The sequence below is a fragment of the Schistocerca nitens genome, chromosome 4, assembly GCF_023898315.1.
Source record: "Schistocerca nitens isolate TAMUIC-IGC-003100 chromosome 4, iqSchNite1.1, whole genome shotgun sequence".
NCBI lineage: Eukaryota > Metazoa > Arthropoda > Insecta > Orthoptera > Acrididae > Schistocerca > Schistocerca nitens.
The window spans coordinates 354,640,351-354,653,426 of NC_064617.1; the positions used below are offsets into that span (position 1 = coordinate 354,640,351).

Consider the following 13,076-nt stretch of genomic DNA (forward strand, 5'->3'; position numbering starts at 1 on the left):
GACGACGAGGTAGTTAGAGACAGAGGTAAATCTTGGTTTGTGGAAGGAAGTCCGTCATGTCCTTTTAATGCTATTGAAGCAAGACCGTTATGGTTTTGTGCTTTCAGTGTTTTATGCTTTTACTATTGTAAATAGTAACTCAGTGTTCGTTATTTTATTTCCACTTTTGTAACTTACTGTTTAATGCTTTTTATAATTTAAATGTACACTGGTCTACGCCTTTAATACTTTTAATGGAAAAAATTTACATAAATGACTTTTTGCGTTTTAGTATAAGTCTATCTCTCCTGTTAAACCCACAACATTCCTACAACTTCCATTCCCATCCCCTCCCTGCCTTTTTTCTGCAGCCTCACTCCCCCTCCCTCTACTCTACAATTTTCCTATTTTATGCCGTTTACAACTCACACATTCATTGTCCTACACTATTACTATTTTAACGAGAATATTTATCTAATTATCATTTTTAAAATTTAGCGTAGTACCCTCTCTTGTTAAACTCATGACGTCCCTACTGCTGCCCATGCCTGCTTCCTTTTCCCTCTACCAGTCACCCTCCTTACGAATTTACCCCCCTTTCCTCCTTTTCCTGTTCCCCTCTCATCTACCTACATCAGAAACCAGTTTAAAACATTGACCACAGTTGCTCACGCAACTTATGTAAATTATACATTTAGATACATTTTTTTCTGCTTATTCTAAAATATTAAACTGTACGTATATACTGAAGAGCCAAAGAAACTGGTACACCTGCCTAATATCGTGTAGGGCCCACCCGAGCACCCAGAAGTGCCGCAACACGACGTGGCGTCGACTCGACTAATGTCTGAAGCAGTGCTGCAGGGAACTGACACTATGAATCCTGCAGGGCTGTCCATAACCCCGTAAGAGTACGAGGGGTTGGAGATCTCTTCTAAACAGCACGTTGCAAGGCACCCCAGATATGCTCAATAATGTTCATGTCTGGGGAGTTTGGTGGCCAGCGGAAGTGTTTAAACTTAGAGTGTTCCTGGAGCCACTCTGTAGAAATTCTGAACATGTGGAGTACCGCATTGTCCTGCTGGAATTGCCTTTGTCCGTCGAAATGCACGATGGACTTGAATGTATGCAGATGATCAAACCTGTCAGAGTCGTATCTAGGCGTATCAGGAGTCCCATACCACTCCAACTACACACGCCCCCCACCATTATAGAGCCTCCACCAGCTTGAACAGTCCCTTGCTGACATGCAGAGTTCACGGATTTATGATGTCTCCATACCCGTACAAGTCCATCCGCTCGATACAATTTGAAACGAGACTCGTCTGACCAGTAACAGGTTTCCAGTCATCAACAGTCCAATGTTGGTTTTGATGGGCCCAGGCGAGGCGTAAAGCTTTGTGTCTTGAAGTCATTAAGGCTACACGAGTGGGCCTTCGGCTTCAAAACCCAATGATGTACCTTGAATGGTTCGCACGCTGACATGTTGATGGCCCAGCATTGAGATCTGCAGCAATCTGCGGAAGGGCTGCACTTGTGTCACCATGAAAGATTCTCTTAAGTCGTCGTTGGTCACGTTCTTGCAGGCTCTTTTTCCGGCCGCAGCAATGTCGGTGATCTGATGTTTTTCCTGATTCCTGGTATTCACGGTACACTCGTCAAACGGTCGTACGAGAAAATCCCCACGTCATCGCTACCTCAGAGGTGTGTCCCATCGCTCGCACGCCGGCTATAACACCACGTTCAAACTCAATTAAATCTTGATAACCTGTCATTGTAGCATCGGTAACCGATCGAACAACTGCGCCAGACACTTGTTGTCTTATATAGGCGTTGCCGACCGCAGCGCCGTATTCCGCCTGTTTACATGTCTCTGCATTTGAATACGCATGCCTATACCATTTTCGTTGGCTCTTCCGTGTATAATTTTTCTTTGTTTTGGATCTGAATATGATCCAAAGAGATCTGCCTGCTTACATGTCTCTGTATTTGAATATGCATGCCTATACCATTTTCCTTGGTTCTTCCGTGTAGAATTTTTCTTTGTTTTAGATCTGAAGATGATCCAAAGAGATCAAAATATGTCATACAACTAAAAGTGAACAACTGAGACTAAAGAATAAATGAGAATTTTTTAAAATCTCGCGAGGTTTGTAAGACAATGCGTCCACGATAAATTGTTGGAAATAAATAAGCCCAAACGCCTCGATTCAGTGAACGCAGCGTGTATTAAAACGAGTATAATTGCAGATATTTTTATGTGTGGTACCTTAAGATATGCACACCTCAGTGTGTTGGTGGTTTTTCTCTGCATCAAACAGTCGTCTTACAAACACATCACAAACTTTAGTGCCTGATGTTTTCTGCATGGTCGCAACTGCACCATTAATGGACTGTGCCTGTCAATATAGACTAACCGCTTGGCTTCCCACGCTTCAACATGTGACCTGCCAGTCAGGGGAAAATAAGGATTAATGGCTTGCTCTTGCTACATGTACTTGGAGATACTAGCCAAGTTAAAAACATACTAAAGTCAATTGGGTAACTTTGTACCACTTTTTACCATTTTTAAAAAAATACTGGACATAAAACAAATTACAGATCACAACAGACATTGTACCATTTTACATCTATAGTTACTGAATGCTTGTAAAAGTGAAAACGAATGCTAACTATGCACTATTAGAGTAAAATTTCAATTTCAGTGCTGGTGCAAAGTTACACTGTGATTCAGAATCTCTTTAGACCAATCTCAAAACATATAAAATAAAGAAAAAACGCCTGTTGAACTGGCGCTGTTTGACTTAAATCACTAAATCACTGTCGCCAAAGGCTCTCTTCACAGTCAGCGCAATTATAGTAAGTTGGAAAGACAATTGAATTACCAACTATAAACCACAGAGTTAATAAAAGTTACTTTCAGTACGAAATAATGCCAGTAGCTGGTGCAGCAACCGAAATCAAAGTGATAAGTGGTACGAAGATACCCTGACCAGTAAAAAGTTGCCCTGATTGACTGTACTCCAAATAGCTATAATTATCAGTCTGTAAATAACGTAAATACTGATGAAATATTGTTCAGTAGAAATATCTGCACTTATATCCATTAATCTTGCATTATCGTTGTAATCAGAGGTGCTGGAGCAAAGGCTGAGAAAGCCAGAAATCTGCTTAATAAGTGTTACGAAAATAATAACTAATTAAGCAGACAGCAAATAACACTTAGCTCTGGAGAATGCAGATGATCTTTGGCATAAATTCTGCCGTGTTGTAGGCCACATACTGGACAAGTGCCGTGGAAGACAGTGTGTAATGGGAAGCAACCACTACAGTACAGCAACAATTTTAGAAAATTACTAGGAAAACAAAGAAACTGAGTGGCAGATTCTAATGAATTCTGAAATAATAAATTCTGTTTCGGAACTGCTTCACCGATGCAGACCAGTTTTCGACTGTCGCACAAATGGTCCCACGAGGTATGAAAATATGTGAACATGGATCTGAAAATGAGATTAAGTTGCAAGGAAAAAAAAAAAAAAAAGAGTCATTGGACTTAATAGGATGCCTGTTCGATTCTTCGATTCTATATGAAATATGCGGAGAAAAATGGTTCAAATGGCTCTGAGCACTATGGCACTTAACATCTGAGGTCACCAGTCCCCTGGAACTTAGAACTACTTAAACCTAACAACCTAAGGACATCACACACACCCATTCCCGAGGCAGGATTCGACCTGCGACCGTAGCAGTCGCGCGGTTCCGGACTGAAGTGCCTAGAATCGTTCGGCCACCGCGGCCGGCAAATATGCGGAAACACTGGGGCTATTTATCGTATGTTGCTGGAACAACGAAGGGTGCTATATGATTACAAACCTAATCCAGAAAAAAAGTTGCACGACAGATTAGTAGAACTATATTTCCCACAGTCGTCAATAGTTTGCTGTATTAGGGAGCATGTTTTGTGCGTATGGTGTTGATCAACCACATTTATCGGTATTGTAATTTTAAGCATTTTTATTTTATTGTTGTACTTTTAATTGAAAGCTATTTCATCTCATTACTATTGCTGTTGTTTTAAAACATCAAAAAGACAGCGCTTACGTTCTACAGCTCACGCGAACAACAATAAATTGGAATGCGTGCTAATACTCTCTAACTTGAACGCTCTGTACTCATATCAACCTACTGACAGCGTATCATTACCTTCCTGAAGACTGGATAAAAAGTCGCGAGAAATGGTTATGTGAAAGTTAATGTGGGAACCAGTTGTACGTTATCTGCTAAATGAAGGTTAATTAGTAGATGTAAACTGGATGCCCTTTCTCGTCCGAAAGAAATAATTTTATGGCTGAGAATGTCATCTTTTGCAATTGGTGTGAATACCAAACCGAGAGAGGTGGCGCAGTGGACTCGCGTTCGGGAGGACGACGGTTCAGACCTGGGTCCAGCCATCCTGATTTAGGTTTTCCGTGATTTCCCTACACCACTTCAGGCAAATGCCAGGATGGTTCCTTGTAAGTGACACGGTCGATTTCCTTCCCTATCCTTCACACAATCCGAGCTTGTGCTCCTTCTCTACTGGCCTTAATGTCGACAGCACGTTAAACACTAATCTCCTCCTCCTGCTCACCTTTGCTGAGTATCCATTAATTTCAATTTAATGCTCGAGTGTGAGATGCCCCCCATCTTAGTAGCGCAAGCATTACCGTTACATTACATTGTGCATTAACTTCAAAGACCTCTTGATATATCTATGATTTCAGAGCTTTGTATAGCCTTTTACTGTGTAGTACAGCTTTCAACGACAGTAACTGCCACTTATTTTTCTTAGAAAATCCATTATATAAAGTGCCGTGTGCTTTAGAAGGGAATAGCCTTCCGCTAACGCTGAACTACGAACATTATGTAAAATAATGCTGCAATTTCTACAGCGTACGAGATATTTAAAAAACAAGGTTTCACTGGTCTGACCATTTGATTGTGCATATCATTTTGGAATAGGGGTAGAACTTATTAATGCAATTCGTATTCGGCCCTCTGATGCCGTCATTATTTACCCAGCCAAATGATGGTGGAATGGTACATGCCTAAGGTCATGTCATTGGAAATCTAGGGCTTCTGTTTGAGAATTCCTTCGACAATTTCCTTATACAAGAATTCAGCATAGAACTGTGTGTGCGAAGGTCTCGAGAAGCACACAGAGAGAAAAAAAAATGACCACCATTCGGCGATGAAGAGAGTCTACACAGCTGATGCCACTCATTGAATTCAGATAATGCATAGCTGCCAAACTGGGGAATGTTGATTGCTACGTTTCACCCGCTGTTCCAAGTGGTGCCCCCTGTTTTCTGTGAGATTAAGTGTGGTTGATTTAGCGAGCCAATTGATGTCAGAGTGTTCCTGAATGTTCTTCAGACCAGGAACACAAGCGTACGGCTCTGTAAAAATGATTGTTGGCATCTTGGAAGACGGAGGTGTCCACAACATACTCGTCATGAAGATGTGGAGGAAAGGGCAACACTTGAGCACCAAGTGTGTTAAAATAAACATACTGGTTCCTGTTTACAGTAAATTGAGTGAATGTGTTCGAGATATGGTACGAAAAACATCCTCGTAGCATTACAGAACCACGTCCAGCCTGAACTACACTCTCCACACAATGTGTGTTAGACGTCTGATGGTGCATTCGACGTCTTGCATCATTTCAACAGAGCTAAGATCGCGACTCCTCGGACCGCACTACATTCCTCCTCCAGTCAATATTGTCCAGTTTCCGTGTTGTTCGGCCCATACAAGAAGTGCAACTTGACTGGCGCTGTGGGCAATGGCCTTTTGTGAGGTACCCGACTTTAAATCTCCACTGCAGTAGGCTTTTTGCGTTCGTTCGGGAAGTGGCAGAGAAGGGCCTGTATTTACTGACAACTGCGATTCCTTCCGACTGTCGTTTTCAAGGAACGATACACGTTTCCGGTCTCTGTTAGTTTACACGGATGCAACTGGTACAACATTCCTTGTAGGGCCGCGCGGGGTAGCCGTGCGGTCTGGGGCGTCTTGTCACGGTCCGTGCCGCTCCCCACGTCGGAGGTTCGAGTCCTCCGTCGGGCATGGGTGTGTGCGTTGTCCATAGCGGAAGTTAGTTTAATTTAGATTAAGCAGTGTGTAGGCTTAGGGACCGATGACCTCAGCAGTTTGGTCCCATAAGACCTTACCACAAATTTCCAAAATTCCTTGTAGACACGAACAAATGGGACAACCTTCTTCAGGAAATGGTGATGGGCGTATCTAAATACGATAGCTGTTTTCTGCCATACTAACTCGTGTCCACGTTGAACCATTTTAATGCTCTGATCCTATACACATCACTCCACTACCACGACTTATCGTTAGCGGTGGAAGATCACATTACCGCCTGGTACGAGTTCTACCTATCTACAGCGCTCCGTAACGAACACTGTATCCTTTCAAGAGAGTGACTAATATTTTGACTGGTGAGCTTACATTTTGTAAATGTGTGTATTTTCTGTCTCTGCACTGTTTCAGATCGTCAAGTCCAACATGACATGACAACATAGCTCGAACAATTCGTAGCAACCCGACAAGCTGCTGCAGAATTTCTACACAACCGAGTTTGCAACACACTAATGTGGGACACAGTACAAAGCATAACTTGTCTGTCTGCCACTTCCAGATAAACAGGACTCTAAGGGGGGAGGCAATGCCACTTTGTAAATTTATAAACTCGTTATTGTTAATTATAAACTGATACAACAAAGGCTGCGCAAAAGAATCAGCCAAAGTAGGTACACTTCCACACGGACGAGTGAAAACTCCTACGTAGGCTGTGAACATCAATTTTCAGCGTCGATTCTTAATTAACATGTGGTTTGGTATCGTCGCCAATCATTCCTTGGCTTAGTTATTATTGGTACCCGTTTTAGTTTGTATAGAATTTATTGGTGAAGACGCGGAGAGTAATCCACCAACAGTGGCTGTAACGTACACACAAATTCTCCGCGTTGGATCTATTGCGGCGGTGTTGTTGAGCATCAACCAAGATCACTCGACTTTCCTCCGCTAGACCATTATTTGTGGGGTTGATGGAAGCACGAAGCTCATATGCCAAGTGGTTTATTTTAAATGATTTTATTGGAAGTTAACACAGAATGTCGACAGTAACTGAAATTAACTGCATAACGTCTCCACACAGGACTTGCAGAATCTATTAAAGTTTATTACTGTGAGACGAAGAGAGCTCTGTTTCCGTGTTTATGATTTAATATTGGGAAAAGGATTCGTCCTTGCGTAAAGGACAGGTATTTTTTCATTGCACGGTGGTATTTTGGTACCTTATCGTGTTTCAACACCATTGTGACATCTTCATCGGTTGTTTTGTTTTAGATGTTTCTTATGTGCTACACCTCAAGTGTGTGAGATGTTTATTTTCACTTCATACGATTGAGCAGCAGCCAAACACAGACTTACACGCAAGAAAACGTGTTGTTTTGACGAATTAGTGTAGAGTACAAGAGAACAGTAAAATAACGTGACAACCTCCACTTATCCACCAAAGGCAAACATATTTACTGCAGGTTTTTATGCTGTAACAAAAACGCAGTTAAGTTCAATAAAAAGACCCATTGAAGACGCTATAAATTTCTCAAAACCGGTTTGGGTTATATATTAGTGGGGGACTGTATTTCGCATAAAGTGGAAAGCTTTGCCAAATATGCACTGAAGTTGCTTTTTCAAGTTCTGAACATAAGGTGTATAGGGGAATCTGTCAGTTTACATTGATGTTGCACTGGTCCCCATTCCTCGCATATTCAAAAAGCTTTATACTGAAACACATTGAGAACAGAACAAGTGCCCATGTAATTTCGTCTAGAATTGCGTGTACCACTGTTTCCTCCTGGAACCCCTGTGTTAGAGCAAGAATCACAAATCTGTGTTTTTGTTCTGAAACTGCAGTGTGTACGAGAGCAAGTCAGTAAGTAAAGTTATTTTTTTTCTGCTCCTTAGGATGACAGCTCTGGCTCAACAATGATATGTCTTAATTTCAATTATGTTCTCGTTCGTTAGTTATGTTGTCTCAGTTAACAGCTCTATTCATAGTGATTTGAGAGTATTTCATTGTGAGTACCACGTTGTCCGTATGTATAAAAAGAGAAATGGAGAAAATGATTCGTTTACTGTCCCCTGAAATTATTCGCAGAATGCAGCCGCAGCAGAGTGATAGTTGTTTCGTTGATCGAATTATGTACGAGTGCATAATACTTCAGAAGTGCGACGAAAAGTGTTCGAGTAGGCACTTAGAAAATGGACAGGAACATTAAAACGGTTGAGAGAATGATGTGTGATGATCGTCATGACAGAAATGGTGATATTGCACACGAGTTGAACATTAGCTACGGTTAAGCATTTTCAATGCCCTGGAATCTCTAAATAATCGCAAAGTTTGTGCTCGTTGGGGACCACGTTACCTGATTGACAAACATGAACGTTTGAAAATGACGAAACAAAATTTGCGGTGTTCTGAATAGCAAGGAGAAGACCCTTCCAGTTGCATAGTAAACGCTGATGTTTCGTAGGTTCCTCACTACGAACCACTGAGTAGTCCCCAGAACATAGTGTGGAAGCATCCACCTTCGCCTACAGCAAAAATGTGCGAAAGTCAAGTTTCTGCAAGAAAACTGAAGATGGCGGTAATTTGGGTTGTGAGAGGCCCACTGTTGATTTATTACAGTTTTAAAGGCCAGACAGTGAACACTCATAGATATTGCGAGCTGAAACCTAAATTCAGAATGAAGATGAGTGGAAAGCTTTCAAGAGGTGTGACCTGGCTTCAGGATAATACCAACCCTCACAGAGCTGGGAAAAGATTCCAGTGTATTCAAAATCTTGGTGTCCACCTCACAATCTGGACCTAGTTCCATGTAGATTGACACCTTTTTGATATGATGAAGGAGCACCTGCGTGAATGTAAATTTTATTGCCGAATATTACAGTTGTCGAGGCGATAACAGAGGGGATGCGTACGATGTCGGTGAGATTCTCCCAGGACGGAATTAGCAAGCTAGTCAACATATGGATGAACTGCATAGCGCTTGTAGGAGACTATGTTGAGAAATGCTGTCACCTGCAATGTCGTTTTCTGAACAGAGAGCTTATTTGAAAAAATATCTTTACCATTTAACCAACCCTCATAGTATTTACGATTCTACATCTACGTACATACTCTGAGACAACTGCGAATTGCGTGGCAGAACATACTTTGCATTGTCAAAAAAAAAAAAAAAAAAAAATGGTTCAAATGGCTCTGAGCACTATGGGACTCAACATCTTAGGTTATAAGTCCCCTAGAGCTTAGAACTACTTAAACCTAACTAACCTAAGGACATCACACACACCCATGCCCGAGGCAGGATTCGAACCTGCGACCGTAGCAGTCCCGCGGTTCCGGACTGCAGCGCCAGAACCGCTAGACCACCGCGGCCGGCACTTTGCATTGTCCAACATATTAGGGTTTTCCTGTTCCAATCGGGAAGGGAAAGAATAGCTGCCTAAATCTCTCTGTGTGGGCTGTAATCAGCCTAATATTGTTTTCGTGGCCCCTTCGGAAGAAGTTCGTAGTGAGGTGAAATATCGTCTGGTTATAATTAAACTGACGGTGTTCCGAGTGCTGCAGTGTAGGCTGTAGTATACATCGCAGGACGCTGAAACACCGGTGCGCTCGTGGAGTATTCCAAGAAAATGGTAGTTACAATTTCTGCAATCAGATGAAAATGGGGAGCTGAAAACAGCGTGAATATGAAATGTTTCCTGTTTTGACGTCAGTGCTGTTTGATGTTTGGCGACACGTGTTGATTGCCTTTTGTGAAGTGACTGTTGGTGTAAGTGGGTTAAGAAAGTTATAGTTTTCCGCACTGAACGCAGTGGCTATTAAGAAGAATAACCGTGCTTTGCTGGTTAAGTTGTTTATCGGAGCGGCAGCAATAGCAGCGCTGCATTGGGAGAATATCACCGACAGAAATAGCTGCGAAGAGGCTCCCTGTCATAAACGGGCTAAAGCATATAATCAAGAAATTTTTGTTGAAGTTGCTGTAGTTACAGCCGACCGTGCAGCACATGCCTCAAATTCTGCAGCCAGTGCTCGAGCTGTGTCATTGAAATTGTCTCTCTCCTAGTCAATAGCTCAAAAGAATTTGCGGTGCATTTTACACTGGTATCCGTACAAGATTTAGAATGTGCACCAAATGAAGCCCGAAGGCTACAACGCCGTGACTTTGCCCTTCGCTCTGGCGCGCTTGGAAATGGATTACATGTGACTACCGGGGGATTTTCTTTGGACGGACTAGGCACATTTTACTCTGTATTGTTCAGTGAATGCACATAACTGTTTCACATGGGGCTCTACCTCGTCACATGTTGTGCAGGAACATTCAATATACACAGCTTATGTGACTGTATCGTGTGATTTCACAAACTCCATTCTCGGTCCGTTTTTCTTCAAGGAGATGACAATTCGCGGGCCTGTTAGGTTTACAATGAAATTTGCACGTTATGAGAACCTCGGCCGGCCGCGGTGGTCTCGCGGTTCTAGGCGCGCAGTCCGGAACCGTGCGACTGCTACGGACGCAGGTTCGAATCCTGCCTCGGGCATGGATGTGTGTGATGTCCTTAGGTTAGTTGGGTTTAAGTAGTTCTAAGTTCTAGGGGACTGATGACCACAGCAGTTGAGTCCCATAGTGCTCAGAGCCATTTGAACCATTTTTGAGAACCTCGTTTGGCAACATGTGATTCAAATTTTCAAGAACGTAACTGTGTCCGCACAACTATTTTCAGGGAAGATGAGACGATACTATATATCGCTTGCCAGGTGACAGATTTGTTTCTATAAATCTTCGGTAACGACTGTATCATCTCTAGCCAGTTTCAAGATGTGTGGCCTTCCAGACACCCCGACCTAAATCCATATGACTTCTGGTTGTGAGGATATCTGAAAGATCGTGTCTCTCAGGGATGTAAACGGTCTCTTCCTGATTGAAGGGCAGCATGCGACGACACATCGCTGCGATTACATCGGATACGCTGCGAGCAACTGTCGACCGTGCCGTGTTACAGATGTAGCACGTTCCTGAGTCGGGAGGCCATATTAAGCACATGTGCCATCCTAATGAACGTGCTATAACACCGTTATCATGTGTTTGATCGTTCCTCTCCTTTTTCTGCGCGCGCGCGCGCGCGCACACACACACACACACACACACACACACACACACACTACACACTACATTCTGACTGTTTACAACGCCATATTTTCACCTGATGGCAGAAAGTGGAATTATTATTTTCTCAGCATACTCAGAAAGTGGAATTATTATTTTTTCAGCATACTCAATGAGCACACCGATTAATGAACATATCTGCAATGTTTCAGCGCCTTGCGATGTATACAGTCTGCACTACAGTACTCTTAACACCGTCGGTTTAATTATAAATACCCGGTATATCTCCAGAATCTTCACCCAACGCTTGTTCTTGGAACTTTGTAAGATGGCTTTAAAGGTATTATTGGAGTTCATCTTCAAGCTTCCACCAACTAAATTTTTCAGAATTTCTGCGATGTCCTCCCTTGAATCGAACAAACTTGTAACATTTCGTTCTGTCCTTCTTTGTATGCGTTCAGTACCTCCTGTTAGTGCTATTTGATATAAATCTCACACACTTGACTAATATTCAGAAATGCGACGCAGGAGTGGTTCGTAAGTCATCCCCTTTTGTTTACAACTACATTTTTCCAGTATCCTGTCACTGAATCCAAGTCTACCACCTGCTTTACACACGACTGAGCTCATTTGATTATTCTACTTCATATTCCCATAAATTGTTACACAGATACAGTATTTGCATGTAGAATGAAATTTTCACTCTACAGCGGAATGTGCGCTGATATGAAACTTCCTGGCAGATTAAAACTGTGTGCCGGACCGAGACTCGAACTCGGGACCTTTGCCTTTCGCGGGCAAGTGCTCTACCGACTGAGCTACCCAAGCACGACTCACGCCCCGTCCTCACAGCTTTACTTCTGGCAGTACCTCGTCTCCTACCTTCCAAACTTAACAGAAGCTCTCCTGCGAACCTTGCAAGAACTAGCACTCCTGAAAGAAAGGATATTGCGGAGACATGGCTTAGCGACAGCTTGGGGGATGTCTCGGTCCAGCACACAGTTTTAATCTGCCAGGAAGTTTCATGTCAGCGCACACTCCGCTGTAGAGTGAAAATTTCATTCTAGAAACATCCCCCAGGCTGTGGCTAAGCCATGTCTCCGCAATATCCTTTCTTTCAGGAGTGCTAGTTTTGCAAGGTTCGCAGGAGAGCTTCTGTAAAGTTTGGAAGGTAGGAGACGAGGTACTGGCAGAAGTAAAGCTGTGAGGACGGGGCGTGAGTCGTGCTTGGGTAGCTCAGTCGGTAGAGCACTTGCCCGCGAAAGGCAAAGGTCCCAAGTTCAAGTCTCGGTCCGGCACACAGTTTTAATCTGCCAGGAAGTTTCAGTATTTGCATGAGTTGACAGATTGCAACTGTGAGTCGTTGATATTAAAGTCAAAGGATACTACTGTTCTGCGTTTTGTGAAGTGCATACTTTCTCATTTCTGAGCATTTAAAGCAAGCTGCCAATCTTTGCACCATTTTGAAATGTTATCAATACCTGATATTTGTGCATATATTTGTCAGATAATACTTCATTCTACGAAGGTCGTCCCGAAAGTAACGCACCGCATTTTGTTTCTTCAGCTGTTGTTTATTGAACGCAATGAAACGGACAGACAAGAAAGAATGACGTTTCTTCTACATACCCTATTTTTTCACGTAATCTCCTTGCCGTTCTGTGGCCTTCGTCCAGCGAGATACAAGGCGTGTATGCCCTATCGGTGCCAGTACTTCAGTCCTTGTTATGTTCACGAAGCTATTTCTTCACTATGCGAATAACCTCTCCGTCATCCTCAAAACGTCTCCGCGAATATTACACTTTAGTGGTCCAAACAAGTGCAAGTCTGAGAGAGCTAGGTCAGAGCTGTAGGATGGGTCGCGTAACACTG

General features: G+C 42.8%; 1 protein-coding gene across 1 annotated transcript in view; it reads right to left on the bottom strand.

The window, feature by feature from the left end:
* The window catches only part of LOC126252307 (heparan sulfate 2-O-sulfotransferase pipe), a 293,570-nt gene that overhangs the window by 78,314 nt on the left and 202,180 nt on the right, over nucleotides 1-13,076 (bottom strand). The window lies entirely within an intron of this gene.